Here is a 25,982-nt window from a genome sequence, read left to right on the forward strand (position 1 = left end):
AAAATGGGCACTCTAGGTGTTTTCCTGGCCCCCACTCACTGCCGACTATGCTGCCCCATTGACTTGCATTGGGTTTCGTGTTTCGGTCGATCCCGACTTTACGTCATAATCGGCCGATTTCACTCGACCCGACTTTGGACATAGTCGGGTTTCGCAAAACCCGGCTCGACTCTAAAAAGGTCAAGGTCGCTCAACTCTAGTGGAGACGCAAAAACTTTTTTGCTATAAAAAGTGTCTTTTAGTGTGTGACGGCTGCCAATCATAAAAATCCGATATAAAAAACGCTATAAAAGTAAATCAAACCCCCCTTCATCACCCCCTTAGTTAGGCTAGGTTCACATTGCGTTAATGGGTTAACGCTAACGGACAGCGTTGCACGGCGAAAATGTCACAATTAACGCCGTGCAACGGGTCCGTTAGCACAACCATTGACAGCAATGTGATTTTCGGGTGTAGCGCATCGCTAGAGCGTGCCATTTTCGGCTCGCGCTAGCAAGGTGCCATTCTTTTGTGGCGCGCCTCAGACGCTGCTTGCAGCGTCCGCGGCGCGCCCGAGGTCCGATACCCGATCTTCCAGAGCGGGGACGTTAACGCGACCACTAAACACGACACCTAAAAAGACATTGCGTTAGCGCAATCCGCTAGCGCTAAACGGAATGTGAACCTAGCCTTAGGGAAAAATAATAAAATTAAAAAAAATGAATTTATTTCCATTTTCCCATTAGGGTTAGGGCTAGGGTTAGGGTTTGGATTACATTTACGGTTGGGATTAGGGTTGGGATTAGAATTAGGGGTGTGTCAGGGTTAGGTGTGTGGTTAGGGTTACAGTTGGGATTAGGGTTAGGGGTGCGTTTGGATTAGGGTTTCATTTATAATTGGGGGGTTTCCACTGTTTAGGCACATCAGGGGCTCTCCAAACGCGGCATGGCGTCCGATCTCAATTCCAGCCAATTCTGCATTGAAAAAGTAAAACAGTGCTCCTTCACTTCCGAGCTCTCCCATGCGCCCAAACAGGGGTTTACCCCAACATATGGGGTATCATCGTACTCGAGACAAATTGGACAACAACTTTTCAGGTCCAAGTTCTCTTGTTATCCTTGGGAAAATAAAAATTTTGGGGGCTAAAAATCATTTTTGTGGGAAAAAAAAGGTTTTTATTTTCACGGCTCTGCGTTGTAAACTGTAGTGAAACACTTGGGGGTTCAAAGTTTTCACAACACATCTAGATAGGTTCCGTGGGAGGTCTAGTTTCCAATATGAGGTCACTTGTGGGTGGTTTCTACTGTTTGGGTACATCAGGGGCTCTGCAAATGCAACGTGACGCCTGCAGACCAATCCATCTAAGTCTGCATTCCAAATGGCGCTCCTTCCCTTCCGAGCTCTGCCATGCGCCCAAACAGTGGTTCCCCCCCACATATGGGGTATCAGCGTACTCAGGACAAATTGCACAACAACTTTTGGGGTCCAATTTATTCTGTTACCCTTGTGAAAATACAAAACTGGGGGCTAAAAAATAATTTTTGCGAAAAAAAAAAAAAAATTATTTTAACGGCTCTGCGTTATAAACTGTAGTGAAACACTTGGGGGTTCAAAGCTCTCAAAACACATCTAGATAAGTTCCTTAGGGGGTCTAGTTTCCAAAATGGTGTCGCTTGTGGGGGGTTTTAATGTTTAGGCACATCAGGGGCTCTCCAAACCAACATGGCGTCCCATCTTAATTCCAGTCAATTTTGCATTGAAAAGTCAAATGGCGCTCCTTCCCTTCCGAGCTCTGCTATGCTCCCAAAAAGTGGTTTACCCCCACATATGGGGTATCGTCGCACTCAGGACAAATTGCACAACAACTTTTGTGGTCTAATTTCTTCTCTTACCCTTGGGAAAATAAAAAAATTGGGGGCGAAAAGATCATTTTTGTGAAAAAATAAGATTTTTTATTTTTACGGCTCTGCATTATAAACTTCTGTGAAGCACTTGTTGGGTCAAAGTGCTCACCACACATCTAGATAAGTTCCTTAAGGGGTCTACTTTTCAAAATGGTGTCACTTGTGAGGGGTTCCAATGTTTAGGCACATCAGGGGCTCTCCAAACGCAACATGGCGTCCCATCTCAATTCCAGTCAATTTTGCATTGAAAAGTCAAATGGCGCTCCTTTCCTTCCGAGCTCTGCCATGCGCCCAAACAGTGGTTTACCCCCACATATGGGGTATCAGCGTACTCAGTACAGATTGTACAACAATGTTTGGCATCCATTTTATCCTGTTACCCTTGGTAAAATAAAACAAATTGGAGCTGAAATAAATTTTGTGTGAAAAAAAGTTAAATATTCATTTTTATTTAAACATTCCAAAAAATCCTGTGAAACCCCTGAAGGGTTAATAAACTTCTTGAATGTGGTTTTGAGCACCTTGAGGGGTGCAGTTTTTAGAATGGTGTCACACTTGGGTCTTTTCTATCATATAGACCCCTCAAAATGACATCAAATGAGATGTGGTCCCTAAAAAAAAATGGTGTTGTAAAAATGAGAAATTGCTGGTCAACTTTTAACCCTTATAACTCCCTAACAAAAAAAAATTTTGGTTCCAAAATTGTGCTGATGTAAAGTAGACATGTGGGAAAGGTTACTTATTAAGTATTTTGCGTGACATATCTCTGTGATTTAAGGGCATAAAAATTTAAATTTGGAAAATTGCGAAATTTTCTAAATTTTCGCCAAATTTCCGTTTTTTTCACAAATAAACGCAAGTTATATTGAATAAATGTTACCACTAAAATGAAGTACAATATGTCACGAGAAAACAATGTCAGAATCGCCAAGATCCGTTGAAGCGTTCCAGAGTTATAACCTCATAAAGGGACAGTGGTCAGAATTGTAAAAATTGGCCCGGTCATTAACGTGCAAACCACCCTCGGGGCTTAAGGGGTTAACACTAAGGTTCAGATACGGTTTTAAAAAAGGCTAATCCTTGCAATACAAAGCAATTTCATTGCAAACTACAAAATTCAAAGAATATTAAGATTGAATAATGTGAGTGCGAACATTTTTGTATATGTTAGCAATAACATACAAAGGTTAATAAGTACATATAAGGATTACATAAATATACTGATTATGTATATATGAAGATTAACTTCATACAGTCTACAAAGATCATCACCAAGATGCTTTTAAATATCATCCGTCTGGAATATCCGAGAAGCAACACCAAGACAGCGAACCCCTGTGAGATTATCTACACTGCATGGGCATCCCCAATTATGCAGATATCAGCACACGGAACATGTAGAGGTACCCCAGTTTGGCATCTGTCTTAGTCATGTTTCTCTGGTCTTATATAGTGATTTACACTATGTAGTAACTCTAGTTTCACCCAGACCTTCAAGTGGCCACTTTTCAAGGTTGGATGAAATTGAGATATCATGGAGTCATCAGACAAGGGGCCATAAACCCCTAGAAAATAAAAACCACAAGGATTTAGATCAAACCACCACAGGCAGAGTTTCAGTAAACCTTAATGTTTTACAATGACAAACAGCAAACATATAGAGGCTTAGAACTGTTTGTGACGTGAGTAAACAAACATTTATCAAGATTGTGTCACTATGAGCATTGTCTGTCACATCTGTAAATGCTTTACAAGCCATGCATTCAGTGTACAGTATTTCAATCTTGTTTACAAATCGCCATTTGTATATTCGCCATTTGCACATTTGAGGCAGACAAAGTTATGGCTCTCAAGAATAGAAACTAATATAGTGGACAAAGCTATATTTTTAATGAACTACTGAGCCAAACCAACAGCATTGCTTTATCAAATTTATATGAAATGTATTGTGTCCAATTTGAGCAACCAGGCAACACAAATAGCAGCTTTTCAAGATAGCTCTTTAAGCTAAATAGCGCTGTGTAGAATTTGAGTATCACACAGCCAAAAAATAAGTACACGGCCTCCAATGCCCAAACTTGGAGCAGAGATATATGACAGCTGTAACAGAAATACCACACTGGCAAATCTGTACCCTTGGAATTTTTTTTTATGCAAAATAGAGCTGTATTGAATTTGAGTATCACACAGCCAAAAAATAAGTACACCGGCCTCCAATGCCCAAACTTGGAGCATAGAGATATATGACGGCTGTAACGGAAATACCACACTGGCAAATCTGTGGCCTTTCAATTTTTTTTTTATGCGAAATAGTGCTGTGTAAAATTTGAGTATCACACAGACAAAAAATAAGTACACCGGCCTCCATTGACCAAACTTGGAGCACGCAGATATATGAGGCCTTTTTCTGTGAATTTAAAACACCAAAAAATAAAAAAGTAGCACAAGGGTAGTAAACACAACTATGCTACGTATGCCAGGCAAACTATAACTTTTCAACAGGCCTCAGTCTGACAGAACAGACTGTATTTTTTTTTTCGGGGGGGGGGGAGATTTGTGGAAAAAAAATAGGTATATAGACAGTAAATAAGCTGCAGCAGGCCGTTATTGAGCTTTGGGAAGGATGCAGTGGGACCTAATGGATGCACATACAGTGCCTGCAGGCCTTGCACTGATGTGGATATGCTGTGCCCTGCCTGCTTAGCGCTGCAATATCGGGACCCATGAATTAGCCCTAAGGACTTTTGGTTTCGGAGGAGCTGTGGATGTAAGAGCTGCAGACCTACACTAACTCTAAAACCACGATTCTGACCCTATATCAGCAGCAGCTCTCCCTACTCTCGCTGAAACAGGAACAGAATGCGGCGAGCAGGGCAGCGCCAGGTCTCTTATACTCTGGATGATGCTGTACGGCCAAGCCAATCACTGCACGACCACAACAAAGTTGGCTGCGGCATTTCATGGCCTGGCAGACAATCCCTGCACCGTGATTGGGTCTCTAAAGTGAGCCAAAACTGCTGGGTGGAGACACCAGTTACCGCCGAATAATTCCATAAATGCTCGCTGCTTGCCGATTACGTCGAGCATAGCGACACTCGGCGAGAAACGAATAGTGGCGAGCACGTTCACTCATCACTAGTCAACATCTCTGGTGTTCTAGATCTGTAACTGTTTAATGTTAGCATCTTTAGTGATCTTGGACATTAAAGATTTAATGTAAGGGTGGGGAACCTCAGGACCGAGGATGCTAATTAGTGATGTGCCCCGCAGTCCCACAATGAGGAAAGTGGATGTACTGCTAGTCAACTGGAAGAAGTCCTACTATCCTACTATGGGTCTCCCTTTCCCAATCAGTAGCCTGATAGCTTGATGAATAGCAGAGAATTATATATTTTATAAGAAGTTTATACGAGTCACTGGTAGTTATCCAACGCCCAGGGCCGTACTTAGAGTTTCTACTGCCCTAGGCACTTTTAGTGTCGCCTCCCCCTTTGATGAGTATGACACTATCGGCAGTGACTTTGGCAAGAATCGCTGATGTGAAAGTCGCCTTTTGCAGCAGATCCGGCAGTTTTTCTGCATCTGCCGCGTAACAGATCACTTACAGCAACACTGCGTTTGGCCTCATTCATTCCCTATGGGATTTGCGGCACTTTGCCATGATCTGGCAAATGCAGTACCATACCTCTCAACTTTTGAAGAAGGGGAAGAGGTATAAAGTTAGTGGCGCGCGTAGTGTGCCGTGGCAAATTTTAGGCCACGCCTCTGACCACACACATTTCACAACTAGTCACACCCATATCCACATCCCAACCACACCCATTTAGCACTGCTGATCACACTGTTTCATAAACAATAATTACAAACAAAAAAAAATATGGCCACACAGTGCTCCATGCTGTATAATGGCCACACAGTGCTCCATACAGTATAATGGCCACACATGATGCTTAATACTATATAATGGCTACACATGATGCTCTATACTGTATAATGGCCGCACATGATGCTCCATACTGTATAATGGCCACACATGATTCTCCATACTGTATAATGACCCCACATGATGCTCAATACTGTATAATGACCACACATTATGCTCAATATTGTATAATGATCCAGTATAAACTCATCTCTCTCACCCACAAAGCTCTCCACAGTTATGCACCGCCTTATATCTCCTCTCTCATCTCCGTCTATCGCCCTACACATGCCCTCCATTCTACAAATGACCTAAGACTAACATCCCCCGTAATCTGAACCTCGCACCTCCGTCTCCAAGACTTCTCTCGTGCTGCGCCAGCTCTCTGGAATGCACTTCCCCAGACGATCAGACTGATACCTAGCCCCGACCTATTCAAGCGCGCTTTAAAAACCCATCTCTTCAAACAAGCCTACCACATCAACTACTCAGTAAACTAACTTTGTCCTGTTCCCTCCTTCCAAATATCATCTGCATGTGAATCTGCACCCTACTATTCATCTGTCTCCACACCCTCCATGCACATGATAACTGCACTTGATACTTGACTGTTGCACTTAAACACACGGGCTGATGACCGGATCATGCAGCTTTATATGAAAATCCCTATTTATTATAATTGCCAGACCTGAAATAACAAGCACTTTTCACCTATTGTGTCCGCCCATTTCCTTGTAGATTGTAAGCTTGCAAGCAGGGACCTCATCCCTAATGTCACTGTTTAAATTGTCTTAACTTGTACTGAATTTATTGTCTGTACATGTCCCCGCTTATTGTAAAGTGCTGCGGAATTTGTTGGCGCTATATAAATAAAAATTATTATTATTATTATAATAGCCACATTTGATGCTCCATACTGTATAATGACCCCACATGATGCTTAATACTGAATAATGGCCCCACATGATGCTCCATACTGTATAATGGCCCCACATGATGCTCCATACTGTATAATGGCCACACATGATGCTCCATACTGTATAATGGCCACACATGATGCTCTATACTGTATAATGGCCACACATGATGCTCTATACTGTATAATGGCCACAAATGATGCTCCATACTGTATAATGACCGCACATGATGCTCCATACTGTATAATGGCCACACATGATGCTCTATACTGTATAATGGCCACACATGATGCTCCATACTGTATAATGACCCCACATGATGCTCAATACTGTATAATACCCCCCTCCCATCTTGTATGCATGGCTCATCCCCTCCCCATCCTGTATGCATGGTTCATATCACCCCCTCCTGTATGCATGGCTCATCTCCCTCCCATCCCATCCTGTATGCATGGCTCATATTCTCCCCCCACACACACACACGTGTATGCACGTCTCATCTCCCTCCCATCCTCATTAAGGTCATGAATATGACTGCTCACTCAGGACGCGCTGCAGGCTCTGAGACCAGGCATCGCTCGAGCAGGGTGAGTATGACATCTTCAAGGAGGGTGGAGGGCAGGCAGGCGAGCGGCGGGGGGGCTGGGGGGCGGTCGGTCAGGAGGTGATCCAGGACTTAAATAAAAACAAAAACTTGCTCAGGTGCCGCCCCCCGCATCGTCCCGCCCTAGGCACATGCCCTCAAGTGCCTAGTGGCAAATACGGCCATGCCAACGCCCAGATGCATTCACTTACTTCCATTTTCCCTCTAAGGCAGCATCTTTAACCTGTCCCTCCGCTCAGCAGGCTTTTTCCTCTGTCTGCTCCATCCATATGTTTAGCTCATTATCCAGGTTCTTCTTGTAAATCCTAATTATGTTTCACTCCCTACAATTATTACAAGAGGGTTTGTTGAAACCCACTGCATTAATCATTTATTATAAAGGGACTTGTATCTGCCGGTTCATGTTTGGAAAAGGATCTCATGAGACTATCATGATGACGACGAAGCATTGAACTACTGAAACATAATAGAATTTGGCAAAGTTGTAATATGAGGGCCATTTGTATCAATATCGTAGAGATTTATTGATGTGGTACTGAAAGTGACAGCTGAGATCAATCCAGGGAAGTAAATGGGTTAATGTTAGTTTTATTAGCGCTATAAAGTAATAAATTGGGTTAATGGCTTGCTAGCGATTTTTATACAGTAGAGAAGACAATATCAGTTTACTGAATGGGGTTAATGGCAGGATCCCAAATATCCAGAGCTGGAGAGAAGCCAAGGATTAATTAAGGGATCTGGTAATGGGATATGCATTTATTCAGGGGTCTGACCTTAATGGAAAAAATTAGGAGGTCTGGTCTGAGGTCTAATTATATGTAGGGTTTTTCTGGGATCTACATTTACGGTATTTAGTGGTCTAAGTCTCAATTTAGGGGTCTGATCCGAGGTCTGAATTAATTTTCGGTTCTTTCTGGTTTGGAGACTGTATTTAATTGTATTGCTATAAAGCAGGAATGACGAAGGAGTGAATGCACCACTTCACGGACACAGCCCTTTCACAACGGGAACAGTAGCCATATTGGGGCGGCACGGTGGTGCAGTGGTTAGCACTGCAGCCTTGCAGCACTGGAGTCCTGGGCTCTAATCCCACCAAGGACAACATCTGCAAGGAGTTTGTATGTTCTCCCCTTGTTTGCGTGGGTTTCCTCTGGGTTCTCCGGTTTCTTCCCACATTCCAAAGACATATTGATAGGGAACCTAAATTTTGAGCCCCAACGGGGACAGTGATGATAATGTGTGCAAAACTGTAAAGCGCTGCGGAATATGTTAGCGCTATATAAAAAGAAAGATTACTATTTATTACTAGATGGTGGCCCGATTCTAACGCATCGGGTATTCAAGAATATGCATGTCCATGTAGTATATAGCACAGCCACGTAGTATATTGCCCAGCTACATAGTATATTGCCCAGTCACGTAGTATATTGCCCAGCCACGTAGTATATTACCCAGCTACGAAGTATATTGCCCAGCTACGTAGTATATAGCACAGCCACGTAGTATATTGCCCAGCTACGTAGTATATTGCCCAGCTGCGTAGTATATTACCCAGCTACGTAGTATATTGCCCAGCTACGAAGTATATAGCACAGCCACGTAGTATATTGCCCAACTACGTAGTATATTGCCTAGTCACGTAATATATTGCCCAGCCACGTAGTATATTACCCAGCTTCGTAGTATATTGCCCAGCTACGCAGTATATTGCCCAGTCACGTAGTATATTGCCCAGCCACGTAGTATATTGCACAGCCACGTAGTATATTGCCTAGTTACGTTGTAAATTGTCCAGCCACGTAGTATATCGCCCAGTCACGTAGTAAATTGCACAGCGACGTAGTATATTGCCCAGCCACGTAGTAAATTGCACAGCCACGTAGTATATTGCCCAGCCACGTAGTATATTGCCCAGTCACGTAGTATATTGCCCAGCCATGTAGAATATTGCCCAGTAACGTAGTATATTGCCCAGTGATGTAGTATATTGCCCAGTCACGTAGTATATTGCCCAGTCACGTAGTATATAGCACAGCCACGTAGTATATTGCCCAGCCACATAGTATATTGCCCAGTTACGTTGTATATTGCCCAGCCATGTAGCATATTGCCCAGTCACGTAGTATATTGCACAGCGACATAGTATATTGCCCAGTCACGTAGTATATTGCCCAGTCACGTAGTATATTGCCCAGTCACGTAGTATATTGCCCAGCCATGTAGAATATTGCCCAGTCACGTAGTATATTGCCCAGCCATGTAGAATATTGCCCAGTAACGTAGTATATTGCCCAGTGATGTAGTATATTGCCCAGCAACGTAGTATATTGCCCAGTCACGTAGTATATAGCACAGCCACGTAGTATATTGCACAGCCACGTAGTATATTGCCCAGTTACGTTGTATATTGCCCAGCCATGTAGCATATTGCCCAGTCACGTAGTATATTGCACAGCGACATAGTATATTGCCCAGCCACGTAGTATATTGCCCAGCCACATAGTATATTGCCCAGTCACATAGGATATTGCACAGCGACATAGTATATTGCCCAGTCACATAGTATATTGCCCAACCATGTAGTATATTGCCCAGTCACGTAGTATATTGCCCAGCCACGTAGTATATTGCCCAGGGACATAGCATATTGCCCAGTGACGTAGTATATTGCCCAGTGACGTAGTATATTGCCCAGCTACGTAGTATATTGCCCAGTCACGTAGTATATTGCCCAGTCACGTAGTATATTGCCCAGCTACTTAGTATATTGCCCAGCTACGTAGTATATTGCCCAGTCATGTAGTATATTGCCCAGTGACGTAGTATATTGCACAGCGACGTAGTATACAGCAGAGCCACGTAGTATACAGAACAGAGCCACGTAGAATACAGCACAAAGCCACATAGTATACAGCACAGAGTCACGTAGTATACAGCACAGAGCCATGTAGTATATTGCCCAGCGACGTAGTATACAGTACAGAGCCACGTAGTATACAGCACAGAGCCACATAGTATATTGCCCAGCCACGTAGTATATTGCCCAGCCACGTAGTATACAGCAGAGCCACGTAGTATACAGGACAGAGCCACGTAGTATACAGCACAAAGCCACGTAGTATACAGCACAAAGCCACGTAGTATACAGCACAGAGCCACGTAGTATATAGCACAGAGCCATGTAGTATATTGCCTAGCGACGTAGTATACAGCACAGAGCCACGTAGTATACAGCACAGAGCCACGTAGTATATTGCATAGTCACAAAGTATATTGCCCAGCCACTTAGTATATTGCCCAGTCACGCAGTATATTGCCCAGTCACGTAGTATACAGCAAAGACACGTAGTATATTGCCCAGTCACGTAGTATACAGCACAGACACATAGTATATTGCCCAGTCACGTAGTATATTGCCCAGTCACGTAATATATTGCCCAGTCACGTAGTATATTGCCCAGTCACGTAGTATATTGCCCAGCAACGTAGTATATTGCCCAGTCACGTAGTATACAGCACAGACATGTAGTATATTGCCCAGCCACGTAGTATATTGCCCAGTCACGTACTATATTGCCCAGCAACGTAGTATATTGCCCAGTCACGTAGTATATTGCCCAGCTACGTAGTATATTGCCCAGTCACGTAGTATATTGCCCAGTCACGTAGTATATTGCCCAGCTACGTAGTATATTGCCCAGTCACGTAGTATATTGCCCAGCTACGTAGTATATTGCCCAGTCATGTAGTATATTGCCCAGTGATGTAGTATATTGCACAGCGACGTAGTATACAGCAGAGCCATGTAGTATACAGAACAGAGCCACGTAGAATACAGCACAAAGCCACATAGTATACAGCACAGAGCCACGTAGTATACAGCACAGAGCCACGTAGTATATTGCCCAGCGACGTAGTATACAGCACAGAGCCACGTAGTATACAGCACAGAGCCACATAGTATATTGCCCAGCCACGTAGTATATTGCCCAGCCACGTAGTATACAGCAGAGCCACGTAGTATACAGAACAGAGCCACGTAGTATACAGCACAAAGCCACGTAGTATACAGCACAAAGCCACGTAGTATACAGCACAGAGCCACGTAGTATATAGCACAGAGCCATGTAGTATATTGCCTAGCGACGTAGTATACAGCACAGAGCCACGTAGTATACAGCACAGAGCCACGTAGTATATTGCATAGTCACAAAGTATATTGCCCAGCCACTTAGTATATTGACCAGTCACGTAGTATATTGCCCAGTCACGTAGTATACAGCAAAGACACGTAGTATATTGCCCAGTCACGTAGTATACAGCACAGACACGTAGTATATTGCCCAGTCACGTAGTATATTGCCCAGTCACATAATATATTGCCCAGTCACGTAGTATATTGCCCAGTCACGTAGTATATTGCCCAGCAACGTAGTATATTGCCCAGTCACGTAGTATACAGCACAGACATGTAGTATATTGCCCAGCCACGTAGTATATTGCCCAGTCACGTACTATATTGCCCAGCAACATAGTATATTGCCCAGTCACGTAGTATATTGCCCAGCCACGTAGTATATTGCCTAGTTACGTTGTATATTGCCCAGCCACGTACTATATCCCCCAGTCACGTAGTATATTGCCCAGCCACGTAGTAAATTGCCCAGCCACGTAGTATATTGCCCAGCCACGTAGTATATTGCCCAGTCACGTAGTATATTGCACAGCGACATAGTATATTGCCCAGTCACATACTATATTGCCCAGCCATGTAGAATATTGTCCAGCAACGTAGTATATTGCCCAGTCACGTAGTACATAGCACAGCCACGTAGTATATTGCCCAGCCACGTAGTATATTGCCCAGTTACGTTGTATATTGCCCAGCCACGTAGCATATTGCCCAGTCGCGTAGTATATTGCACAGCGACATAGTATATTGCCCAGCCACGTAGTATATTGCCCAGCCACATAGTATATTGCCCAGTCACATAGGATATTGCACAGCGACATAGTATATTGCCCAGTCACATAGTATATTGCCCAGCCATGTAGTATACTGCCCAGTCACGTAGTATATTGCCCAGCCACGTAGTATATTGCCCAGGGACATAGCATATTGCCCAGTGACGTAGTATATTGCCCAGTGACGTAGTATATTACCCAGTCACATAGTATATTGCCCAGCTATGTAGTATATTGTCCAGTCACGTAGTATATTGCCCAGTCACGTAGTATATTGCCCAGCTACGTAGTATATTGCCCAGCCACGTAGTATATTGCCCAGTCATTTAGTATATTGCCCAGTGACATAGTATATTGCACAGCGACGTGTATACAGCACAGACACGTAGTATATTGCCCAGTCACGTAGTATATTGCCCAGCGACGTAGTATACAGCAGAGCCACGTAGTATTCAGAACAGAGCCACGTAGTATACAGCACAAAGCCACGTAGTATACAGCACAGAGCCACGTAGTATACAGCACAGAGCCACGTAGTATATTGCCTAGTCACATAGTATATTGCCCAGCCACTTAGTATATTGCCCAGTCACGTAGTATATTGCCCAGTCACGTAGTATACAGCACAGACACGTAGTATATTGCCCAGTCACGTAGTATACAGCACAGACACGTAGTATACTGCCCAGTCACGTAGTATATTGCCCAGTCACGTAGTATATTGCCCAGTCACGTAGTATATTGCCCAGCAACGTAGTATATTGCCCAGTCACGTAGTATATTGCCCAGCAACGTAGTATATTGCCCAGTCACGTAGTATATTGCCCAGCCACGTAGTATATTGCCCAGTCACATAGTATATTGCCCAGCAACGTAGTATATTGCCCAGTCATGTAGTATACAGCACAGACACATAGTATATTGCCCAGCTATGTAGTATACAGCACAAAGCCACGCAGTATACAGCACAGAGCCACGTAGTATATTGCCCAGTGACGTAGTATACAGCACAGATCCACGTAGTATACAGCACAGAGCCACGTAGTATACAGCACAGAGCCACATAGTATATTGCCCAGTCACATAGTATATTGCCCAGCCACGTAGTATATTGCCCAGTCACGTAGTATATTCCCCAGCCACGTACTATATTGCCCAGCTACGTAGTATATTGCCCAGTCAAGTAGTATACAGCACAGACATGTAGTATATTGCCCAGCCATGTAGTATATTGCCCAGTCACGTAGTATATTGCCTAGCAATGTAGTATATTGCCAGTCACGTAGTATACATCGCTGAAGGTTATCATGAATTTCCGGTTCGCGTCATATGAGGTCAAAGAGGGATTTCCTCTAACGTGCACCGGAGATGAATGCCGGACCCGATGCACCTGAAGGCATGGCGAGGCGTCTTCGCATGCGAGGCACCTTACTGGCTGATCCTATACTTTTGGGGGGTATTTAATGAGGTAAGGTGGGGGTAAGTAACACACTCCCCTTGATAAAGCACGTGGGCGAAACGCGCGTCGGGGCATTCCTGTGCAGTGATACACCACAATGGGTAAGCATTGAAGCTATTTCCTATATCTTTACTAATGCCCTGCATGTTATGGGTCTCATTATCCAGGTATTAGATACATATAATTACCTTATAGGATGCTTTTGGGAACCTCATATCGGACGCGTTTATTACTATAAGTTTTCAATGTTAAACATTACAGCTATATATGATATTTTCACTGTACATGGTTTTTTGTCTTGTTCTCTTTGAAGATTTTCATACGGTACTATGTATAAATTTTAAATGAATTTTCAATAAACTTTATTGATTTTATGACATCTTTTGCTACAGTGGTCTGTGGGTATTTTATACTCATTTTTTGGTAGTTATACAGCACAGACACGTAGTATATTGCCCAGCTATGTAGTATACAGCACAGAGCCATGTAGTATACAGCACAGAGCCACATAGTATATTGCCCAGTCACATAGTATACAGCACAGCCCACGCAGTATTTAACAGTGGCCACGTAATATATAGCACAGACCACGCAGTATATAGCACAGCCCACGGAGTATATCACACAGCCCACATAGTATATAACACTACCTATGTACTATACAGAACAGAGCCACGCGGTATCTAACACAGCCCACCACATAGTATACAGCAGTGTGGGCACCATATTCCTGTTAAAAAAAATGAGTAAAATAAAAAAAAGTTATATACTCACCTCGTGGGGTCCAGCGAAGCTCTGGCGATAGGCGCACGGCTGCCGCCATCTTCCGTTCCCAGGATGCATTGCGAAATTACCCAGATGACTTAGCGGTCTCACAAGACCGCCAAGTCTTCTAGGTAATTTCGCAATTCATCGCCGGGAACGGAAGATGGCGGCCAGCTCTGCGGACAACAGAGAGTGAGTATAGCAGGTTTTTTTGTTTTTTTTATTATTTTTAACATTACATTTTTTACTATTGATGCCGCATAGGCAGCATCAATAGTAAAAAGTTGGGGTCACACAGGGTTAATAGCGGCGGTAATGGAGTGCGTTACCCGTGGCATAACGCGGTCCGTTACCACCGGCATTAACCCTGTGTTTGCGCTTAGCGGTGACTGGAGGGGAGTACGCGGGCGCCGGGCAGTGACTGCGGGGAGTAAGGAGCGGCCATTTTCTTCCGGACTGTGCCCGTCGCTGATTGGTCGTGGCTGTTTTGCCGCGACCAGTCAGCGACTTGGATTTCCATGATAGACAGAGGCCGTGACCAATGAATATCCGTGACAGACAGAAGGACAGACAGACAGAAGTGACCCTTAGTCAATTATATAGTAGATTATAATACCTCCCAACTTTTAAAAACAGGAAAGTGTAACATACTGCTGCAGGTATATTGTGTCCCGGCAATTTATTTTACCCCTAACCCTGCCCAGTTCTTTTTATGCCCCTCAGAAATAGTGTCTCTAGAGAAGCCCTCTAGTGTTCCAGCTCATTAAAATACCCTTTTCCTTGTTCCCACAGTATGATGCCTCCCCCTGCACCTAAGATGCCCCCCACTCAGTATGATGCCCTCACAATGCATTTCCATACACAATATGTTGCCCTGACACCTGACGCCATCAGTATGATGCTCCCACAGTCCATCCATATATATTATGATGACCCCATAACAACCCTCCACACATTACGATGCCCCCTACAGTGTCCCCTCTACAGTTAGATGCTCCTACATTATGGTGCTCCAGATAGCATGAAGAGCTGTTGTGGCCTGTGTTGTGTGCGGCTCCATTTACCTATACAATGTGAAATGAATGCAATATTAGTACGGCCTGCCAAAGGCATAGCTAGGGGTTCAGCTCAGGGGGGCAAAACATCTGCGTGAGTGGGCCCTTAACTGTTAACCCGGATTACATCTACGGTGGTGCACCCTGATCGAGGTATAGGGGAAGCTCAGCAGATGACTGGGAATAAATCTCTGCACAAAGACCAACACCAATATCACTGCCATATGGTGACCATAGAGTGGTGTATAGAATTGCTGCAGAACATGTAATAGATTACAGTACAGCTGACGTTATTTCTGATGCTCATTTTTCTCTTCTTTTTCTTCTTGCCCAGACCAACAAAAAAACTTTTTCCTGTCTAAACTCATTTACAGAGATTACAAGACACATCTGACTTCTCACATTTCTTACTCTGTCTCCATCTATTCCAAATCCGCACACACTCTTTTTCCTCCTGATACCCCAATACTGAGCCGCTCCTGCTATATGTGTCCCTATTACTACACCTGCTATTTGCCACAAAAACAGCTCCACTAACTGCACCACATAATAATGCCCCACACTGTGCCCCTTACATAATAATAATGCCTCCTTTGTGTCCTTTAGATGGTAACATTTCTCCCTAGAAAATATTAATGCCCTGTGCAAACGCCCTACAAATCAGTGTCCACATTTTGCCCCATAGAAAGCTAAAATACTCTCAATGCCCCTATATCCATAATCATGTCTTAGGTGCCCACTTAACATTTAATAATTTGGACTGAGTTTCCCAATGCACAGCACCCCTATAGACAGTGTGATGGACCCATAGCTCCCTTATACTGAGTGCAATGTCCCCACAGCTCCCCTATATATAGTATGATGGGGCATCCAAGATAAAAATGAAAAGCGTCACTCACCGGGTGCGATTCAAAAAGTCCTTAATTTCCATTTCCAATTCATTGGAACAGAGACTAGCAGAGCAGAGGGCAGGGAGTGTGCAGGGGAGGAATAGAGAATGTCAGCCATTTTGTGCAGCTGTGCTTCAATGGGTTCAACTGTTGAATCTCATAAGCGGTGAATGCCGCTTTCATTTTTTTCTTGGCTGCACGATTTGGAATTCTTCCAATAAATGTGATATACGGCATATTGCTCTGCAAGTGAGGGCACTTAATGTTATTTATATCACCATATACTGGGACTGATGCCTGATCAGCTTTCCTGGATGTTCTCATACAGTATGATGGGCCCACTGTCATGTCGGACGCTATTCACACTAGGGCGTCCGGCCGACAGCGGTAATTCCGCATTTGTCCACTATGCGCTCAGTGGCGCCGGCTAGATTTTATCTAGGTTGTCTGGGGTTAATCTAGCTGTACTCGGATTGGAGGCTGGGTCACGCCCTCTGCCTTTAAATAGTTCTGCTGAACTTTGGGCATCGCCGATTATAGCTTGTGTCATGTGCCTGGTGATCTCGGTCTGGAGTGGTGGTCTAGGAGAAGGAATATCGTATCTGGTGGTGTATTATTCTTTGTCATATTTCTCCTTCCTATATTTGTATTTGTTTTGCCATGTGCACATTTTCGTGTATTCCTGTGTGACTGCGGCGTGGTGCGTTTTTCAGTTTTCCCTGTCTGTGCTTTCTGTGGGGATTGGTGTGTGGTCTCTTCACTGGGTGGCGGGAGGTGGTTTCAGCTTAGGGCTGAAACAGGAGACAGGGTCAGGCCTGGCGGCCCAGACATGCACACCTTTAGTGTAACTTCTGGGAGAGGGACAGACAGGGTTTTCCTAGCCTGAGGGATATCACAGGGGCCTGGGTAACCAGCCTTAGTCTACCCAGTACTCCCATGACACTCACATCTCTCTTAAGTATGAGGTCCCCTCAGCTCCACTATATGTAGTATTATGGGCCCATAGCTTCCCTATACATAGTATGGTGGGCCCGCAGTTTCCTTATACAGAGTATGATGTCCCCATAGTTCCACTGTATACAATATGATGTCTCACATCTCCCATGTATACATTATAATGGGCCCACAGCTACCCTGTACACAGAATGGTGGGTCCACAACTCACCTATACACAGCATAGTGGACCCATGACTCCTCTATACGCAGAACTCCATTGAACAGCTTAGATGAATATGCTGGCTGGCATATGCAACAGCCTGGAACAATAGGGCTAGATATACTGGAGAGCACATGGAACAGCAGAGCCGAGTGTGCAAGCAGAAACATTGGTACAGCAGAGCCTAATATGCAGTTAGGCATTTGGAAAAAAAGAGCAGAGTATGCAAACAGACACCTTCTGCTAAGTTCTCAGGCTAGAAAACAGAAGTTTGTCAGAAATCACACTTTGGAGGATGTTTAGTAAAACTCAGAAATAAAGCAACGCTTTGTCAAATGGTAAAAGAGGCCTAGAACGTAGCAGCCAGTAAGAGGCAAAACCACCTGAATACTCAGGCAGCACATCTCCATCTGCCCATCTACAACATCTCAGAGATGCGTACCATAGGCAACCAACACGCACTGCAGCAATGGCAGACGGCCACCAGGGAGGTAAGAGACAGACCTCGATATTGGAGCCAATAAAGGTGAGTACAAATGACCTCTTGCCCTGGAGAAGCTGACCTTACACAGACAACCGTTTGATATGAACGGACGCTGTATAATGTTCTGGTGTTGCAGAGAAACTAGACACTTCTTGCCAGGTTCCACCAAAGATTAGAGAAGATCTCTTGAGGTCTAGGCAGTGGACACTTTTTAAATAATTTCATTCTGAAAGGGATCAATCTCCAGAAGGTCCACATTTTGAGGTCAATGTAAAAATAATTTAAATTATGGAATTAATTTTAGAAGAACATTACGTTAACCTAGGTTTTGTCAAAGCCTTCAGCTTTCTAGTCCTCTTTCTATAGTCTTCTTTTTTTGAGGAATGACTGATTTGGAAATCTCGTCACATGCAGGGACCGATGAGCTGGGGACTGGGAGAGGGGGGAATCATTTTAAAGCATTTGATTACTTTTCTCATTTCCTTTTTGCATCAGAAATCCATTTCATCTCGGTAAGTTAACTTTTCCAACGTCCGGATGTATAATTTCTCACCAGAAGTTACCATTTCGCAGGCAATATGAGCAGCAATTAGCTCGGCTGACAGAATTTACTGCTGCATAATATTTATGCCTGGGCAGACTGATGTGTCTCCAGCCAAGTAACGCGGATTATTCTGACAATGTGCGCATCAGTCACTCCAGCCTGACACAGAATCACTCCGGAGCTGATCCAAAGGGTATTGGGTTGTGCCTGTTATTATAGTATGAGGAGAGGCAGATGCCGCCTCTAATTACACCCTATTAGAAGATGTTCCCAAATTAAAATTGCAAATCTCCAAGCAATGGAATGTGAAATGCATCAAAGTGAACCATTGTCATAAAAATATGCAGATCCCAAGATATTACGATCAGCTGGAGAGTTTACAATGAATACATTATGTCAGCCATGATGAGAATATTCTGAATACTCTCAGATTTCTTCTTCATAATACCTATAATTAATATAGTGGTAACATAGCCTGCAGCGGAGGTCATCCAATGTGTCCTGTCCACAACCCCTGCCACAAAGGAGTCTTACAATGTAATTGCCTTGTATTAGGAAATGTTATAGGAAAGCCACTAACTTGCAAGCAGCTTTTATTTCTAGAAGGAGATCCACATCATCCACACAAGGAGAGTCCATGGAAATCACATTGTGAACATAAACAAAATGAGGCTCTCAGCAGGGCCGATGTTAACACGCGGTACACCAAGAGCAAGTGCCAGGGTCCTGGACAAACAGGGGGCACACTCGCCTTCGGGGACACCGCTTGCCAAAACCTCCAGCTGTTGGCCGACTTCAAGAATTCCCGGCAGTGACAATGCAGTGATGATCTGGTATGAATAAATGCTCTTAGTGCAGCCTGAGTTTCGATAGCACCGCCCAACGGCCAGTGAGGATCCCCACACATGTACAGCAACTGAGCTCCAGACCACCAGTGTTATGAAAGGTAATTCAGTACCACAATGAACATAGAGGTCAGCGCACATACAGTGACCTGACAATAATCCAAAAAACAAGAACGAGCTCTGAGACGTGGGAACTCTGTTGACCGCAATCCCTAATCCTCTCCAAACCACACTAAAGGCAGCCGTGGATTGCGCCTGACGCTCCCTATGCAACTTGGCACAGCCTGAGAAACTAGCTAGCCTGAAGATAGAAAATAAGCCTACCTTGCCTCAGAGAAATACCCCAAAGAAAAAGGCAGCCCCCACATATAATGACTGTGAGTTAAGATGAAAAGACAAACGTAGAGATGAAATAGATTTAGCAAAGTGAGGCCCAACTTTCTGAACAGAGCGAGGATAGGAAAGGTAACTTTGCGGTCAACACAAAACCCTACAAAAACCACACAAAGGGGGCAAAAAGACCCTCCGTACCGAACTAACGGCACGGAGGTACACCCTCTGCGTCCCAGAGCTTCCAGCAAGCAGTAAAAAACAAATTGACAAGCTGGACAGAAAAAAACAGCAAACAAATAGCAAAGAGGAACTTAGCTATGCAGAGCAGCAGGCCACAGGAACGATCCAGGAGGAAACAGGTCCAATACTAGAACATTGACTGGAAGCCAGGATCAAAGCACTAGGTGGAGTTAAATAGAGCAGCACCTAACGACTTCACCACATCACCTGAGGAAGGAAACTCAGAAGTCGCAGTACCACTTTCCTCCACCAACGGAAGCTCACAGAGAGAACCAGCCGAAGTACCACTTGTGACCACAGGAGGGAGCTCTGCCACAGAATTCACAACACACCAGGCTACATCTCCTCTTGCCAAGTACATAACTCTGTGTGACTCTACTACATTCTCAATTTACATCCTACTGATATCATGTTGGACCCGCAGACTCCTTCATTCTCCTCAGGCTCTCCCCAGATCATTAAATTGACCGTAAAGGCCCCTAATGAAAAGGAAGAGTTTGCTGTACTGAAGACCAGCAGTTTTCGAGAGGTAAGCGATCACCAATGGTGGATGTGACATCTGCACTGGTTGGATAAGTAATGGTGGATCTGACCTGGTAGTGGTTGGATCAGTGACAATGGATCTGATTGTGTGGGGCAAAGGGGACATTATTATTACTGTAAGGTGTATTATTATTATTATTTTATAATTGGGCAAAAGCGGTGCAATAAGACGCCCCCATTACTAGCCCCATAATCATATCGTAAAAACGAAACCCAGAAAAAAGTCCTTTAATTGAAAGAATGACACAGATTCCTTCAATAAATCTTAATTAAACCATACTTACGACCTCGCCCATTCCACCGACGCTCTTGTTATCTGCAAAAGAGTTAAAAAAAACAAACAACCATATTCCTCACCTTTCCGCAGAGATGATAATCCATTTGGCCCACTACAATTCTAGCTCTGCTACATCTGTATATCTAGATGGCAGGCTGCATGACGCGACCATACAGCCTGTCATCCAGCAGAGACACTGAGCAGCGTGTGCTCAGTGTCTCCCTGTTAACTCCTATTTATCTGACGGCACCGCGAGTGAGAGAAAGTTCCCCTGCTCGCGGTGCCATCAGACAAGTCCTGGGAGTTGACAGCCAATGAACTCGCTCACTTTTAATGATTTTTATTAATACCATCTTGGTGTAGATACGATCTTTGATAGCTGTTATTGCATTTTATTGCAGTGCATTTTATTTGTAGCGGCAACCAAAAAAAAGTAATTCTGGCTTTTTTAATTTTTTTTCCTCTTTATGGCGTTTAGCGATCGGGTTAATTCTTTTTTTTAAATTCATAGAGCGAATGATTCTGAAATTGGCGATACCAAATATGCGTATATTTTATTTTATTATTGTTTTTTTTAATGGGTTGAAGGGGGATAATTTGAACTTTTATATTTTTTTTATTATTTTAAAAGCTTTTTTTTTTTTTACTTTTTCCATGCTTCAATAGTATCCATGGGAGACTAGAAGCTGCAGCTGTCTGATCGCCGTTGCTACACAAAGGCGACGATCAGATCGCCTGTATGTAGCAGAAATGCTCACTTGCTATGAGCGTCGACCACCAGGCGGTGCTGATAACAATCCGGCAATGACAACCATAGAGGTCTGCTGGAGACCTCTGGTTGTCATGTTGACCCATCGGTGACCTGTGATCATTTGGCGGGGTCACCGATGGGCGGGATTAGTGATGCGCTTCTGGCACGATCACATTAAATGACCGCTGTCAGCGATTGATAGCGGCATTTAACAGGATAAACAGCCATGGGTGAATCGCGATTCCACCCGCCGATGTTAGCGGCACATGTCAGCTGTTCAAAGCAGCTGACGTGTCGGGAAAGATGTGGGCTCAGCGTCGGAGCCCACATCAAAGGGAAGGACACGACATGTGCCGTACTATACAGCGCATGTCGAGAAGGGGTTATGTCATGGTCCTTTAATTTAACCCTTTAAATAATGATATTTGCTACATTTCTTGTCTGGAAGAACTGAGATACACCAATAAAAGTTAATGATACTCCGAAATGCTTCTGCGTAAGCTGGTATGGGACACGATTTATTAAAACTAATAAATAACCTGTATGAACCCATAAGCTATTCCTGCTACTATATTTATTTTTGCGAGGCTTTAGAGATTTGAAGGTTTTGATATTTAATTGCAATAGAGAGATGATCTTCCTCCCAGTCTGAAAGTAATTAAGTGAAGTATTACAATTTTATGTTTTTTTATGTAAAGAAAATCTAATCTAGATAGAATAAGGCGCAATAAAGAAAATCATTTCCACCGGAGGAAACGTAGCAGAAATTGTTACGGTTCATTCTGATTACTGATTTATCAATATAACAAGGATTGCAATTTAAAAGTTTTACTTAGCCTTTGTTTCCTTATAAAAATGGAACAATTTGGAACAAAAGTACAAAAAATATATATTTTATACCCAATCAAATAGTTTCTTTTTTTACTAATAACATTCTTCATTGTCCTCAGAGTTGAAACAGTTCATCTCAGACTTTGAATTATTATTTTTTTTTCAAAAAGAAAGGGTATTATATATACCGTATATACTTGTGTATAAGCCGAGATTTTCTGCACAATTTTTTGTGCTGAAAACGCGCACCTCGGCTTATACACAAGTCAATTGTCCAGAACGCTGACGGGGGAGGGGGAGTGGCGGAGAAGCAGCAGGAGCTGGCGGCTGTGGCACAGTGACAGCTGTAGTCACCGGCTAACAGAAGACATCATACTCACCCTCCGTCGTTTCATCTCTGTCCCTGCATCTCCGATGTCACGGCACCTCTCCTCTCCTGAGCTCAGCAGTCACATGGTACCGCTCATTAAGATAATGAATATGGACGCGTCTCCACTCCCATAGGCGTAGAGGGAATATTCATTACCTTAATGAGCGGTACCATGTGACTGCTGAGCAGAGGAGAGCTGCCGGCGCTGGGACAACGAAGATGCAGAAGAGGGTGAGTATGACGGGGAGGGGGGGGGGCAATGTGAGCCATGCATGCAACCAGGGGAGCCGAGCCACGGGGGAGCCGAGCAATGCGGGACGGGGGAGCCATGCATACAACAGCGGGAGCCACAAATACCAGGACAGGACAGGGGAGGCCACATACCAGGACAGGATGAGGGGAGCCACATACCAGGATAGGATGGGGGAGCCACATACCAGGACAGGACAGGGGGAGCCACATACCAGGACAGGATGTGGGAGCCACATACCAGGACAGGATGGGGGAGCCACATACCAGGACATGACGGGGGAAGCCATGCATAGCAGGACAGGATGGGGGAGCCAAATACCAGGACAGGACAGGGGGAGCCACACATAAAAGGACAGGGATGAGGGGGACAATGCGTACCCAGCTTATACTCGAGTCAATAAACTTACCCAGTTTTCCATGGCAAAAGTCAGTGCCTCAGCTCATACTCAGTTTGGCTTATACTCGAGTATATACAGTGTGTGTGTATATATATATATATATGTTTTTCTTAAAGGGAAACTATCATCAGAAAGGGACCTATTATTTTAGGCTTTTGTGTTAAATGTATTTCTAATGTTTTATTTTTTCTTATTACAATCTGTATTAAAAATGTTAAATCTTGTGATTTTCACACCGGCCACTGGGGTTTTTTAGACCCTAACTTCTTGTTTCAGGAAACAACACATGTACATTAGCAAAAATCATCAGACCTCACCCTATTTTATGTATTGATGCACCTAATGAGCGTGTTCAAATGTCATTATGAGGGGAATTTGAGCAGGATCAGCTGTGACATCACGTATTGTGATTGGTGGATCCTGTGATAAAATTTAGCTTTGCTGGAAAATCTTTCTGAAAGGACACGAAGTATGAGTCTAAAAAAAACCTAGTGGTCAGTGTGATAATAGAAAGACTACTACTTTTTATTTTTATTTTTTAAAGGTTCATGAGATAAGAAAAAAAAGAAACTGCCATTTATTGAAAAAAAAATACCATAGTTTTTTTTTTAAAGCCCGAGATCGTGCTCTCCACCCGAGTGAGCTAAGAAAGAGACTAAAGGTGCCACGAAAAAGTGCACTTGGATGCTAGTCTCTTAAAACCCTCCACACCAGAAGAAAGGTCCTCAAAACCAGTCTCTGTTCCTTCAAGCCAGAAGGCCACAGCAAGGGTCAGGGACTAAGTCATCTCCCTCAACTGAAGCCGAGGGAGCCTCAGTCCTGCCCCCAACTTCTACCCAGGCTGCCACACAAGCGAGAGCTGGGAACCTTCAACAGGCGACTCTCCTCCCAAAAGAGGAGAGTCAAGGGTCAGGGGGGAGCGGAACCTGATGACTACACGCTCCCCCAGACCTATCAGAAAGGAACCCATAAGGGATCGCATATGACAAATCCAAGTGACTTGAAAGATGTGAAATAGTGATCACACAAGCAGTGTAAAAAAAATAAGTTAAAGGGAACCTGTCACCCCCAAAATCAAAGATGAGCTAAGCCCACCATCATCAGGGGCTTATCTACAGCATTCTGGAATGCTATAGATAAGCAACCGATGTATCCTGAAAGATGAAAAAAAGAGGTTAGATACTCACCTGGGCGGGCGGATGCGATCCGATTTGTGTCGCAGTCTGGCCCGGGGCCTCCCATTTTCTAACGATGACGTCCTCTTCTTGTCTTCATGCTGCGGCTCCGGTGCAGGCGTACTTTGTCTGCCCTGTTGAGGGCAGAGCAAAGTACTGCAGTGCGCAGATGCCGGGCCTTAAACCCCTTTACCCGCAAGGGTGGTTTGCATGTTAATGACCGGGCCAATTTTTACAATCTGACCACTGTCCCTTTATGAGGTTATAACTTTGGAACACTTCAACGGATCTTAATGATTCTGACCCTGTTTTCTTGTGACATATTGTACTTCATGCTAGTGGTAAAATTTATTTGATATTACCTGCGTTTATTTGCGAAAAAAATGGAAATTTGGCGAAAATTTTGAAATTTTCGCAATTTTCCAACTTTGAATTTGTATGCCCTTAAATCACAGAGATATGTCACACAAAATACTTAAAGGGACTCTGTCACCTGAATTTGGCGGGCTCTATGTCCGGTCCGATGGGCGGTGTTTTCTCTCCTTTCATGCACCCCTTCCTTTCCAACTGCGGGCAAAGCCGAAAAGCATTAGTGCGCATGCGCCGGCGCACTATGTCCCGGAACACAGCGAAATACTTCCGGGACATAGTGCGCCGGCGCATGCGCACTAATGCTTTTCGGCTTTGCCCGCAGTTGAGCAAAGCATACTGTGCGTGCGCAAGGCAATACACTGCCCATTGAAAACACAGCCCATTGGACCGTTAACAGAGCCCGCCAAATTCAGGTGACAGGTTCCCTTTAATAAGTAACATTTCCCTTATGTCTACTTTACATCAGCACAATTTTGGAACCAACATTTTTTTTGTTAGGGAGTTATAAGGGTTAAAGTTGACCAGCAATTTCTCATTTTTACAACACCATTTTTTTAGGGAATACATCACATTTGAAGTCACTTTGAGGGGTCTATATGATAAAAAAATACCCACGGGTGACACCATTCTAAAAACTGCACCCCTCAAGGTGCTCAAAAGCACATTCAAGAAGATTATTAACCCTACAGGTGTTTTACAGGAATTTTTGGAATGTTTTTAAAAAAATGAACATTTAATTCTTTTTCACAGAAACATTATTTAAGCTCCAATTTGTTTTATTTTACCATGGGTAACAGGAGAAATTGGACCCCAAAAGTTGTTGAGCAATTTGTCCTGAGTACCCTGATACCCCATATATGGGGGTAAACCACTGTTTGGGTGCACAGTAGAGCTCGGAATGGAAGGAGTGCCATTTGACTTTTCAATGCAAACTTGGCTGGAATTGAGATA

Source organism: Ranitomeya imitator, chromosome 1 (assembly GCF_032444005.1).
Source record: "Ranitomeya imitator isolate aRanImi1 chromosome 1, aRanImi1.pri, whole genome shotgun sequence".
Taxonomy (NCBI): Eukaryota; Metazoa; Chordata; class Amphibia; order Anura; family Dendrobatidae; genus Ranitomeya; species Ranitomeya imitator.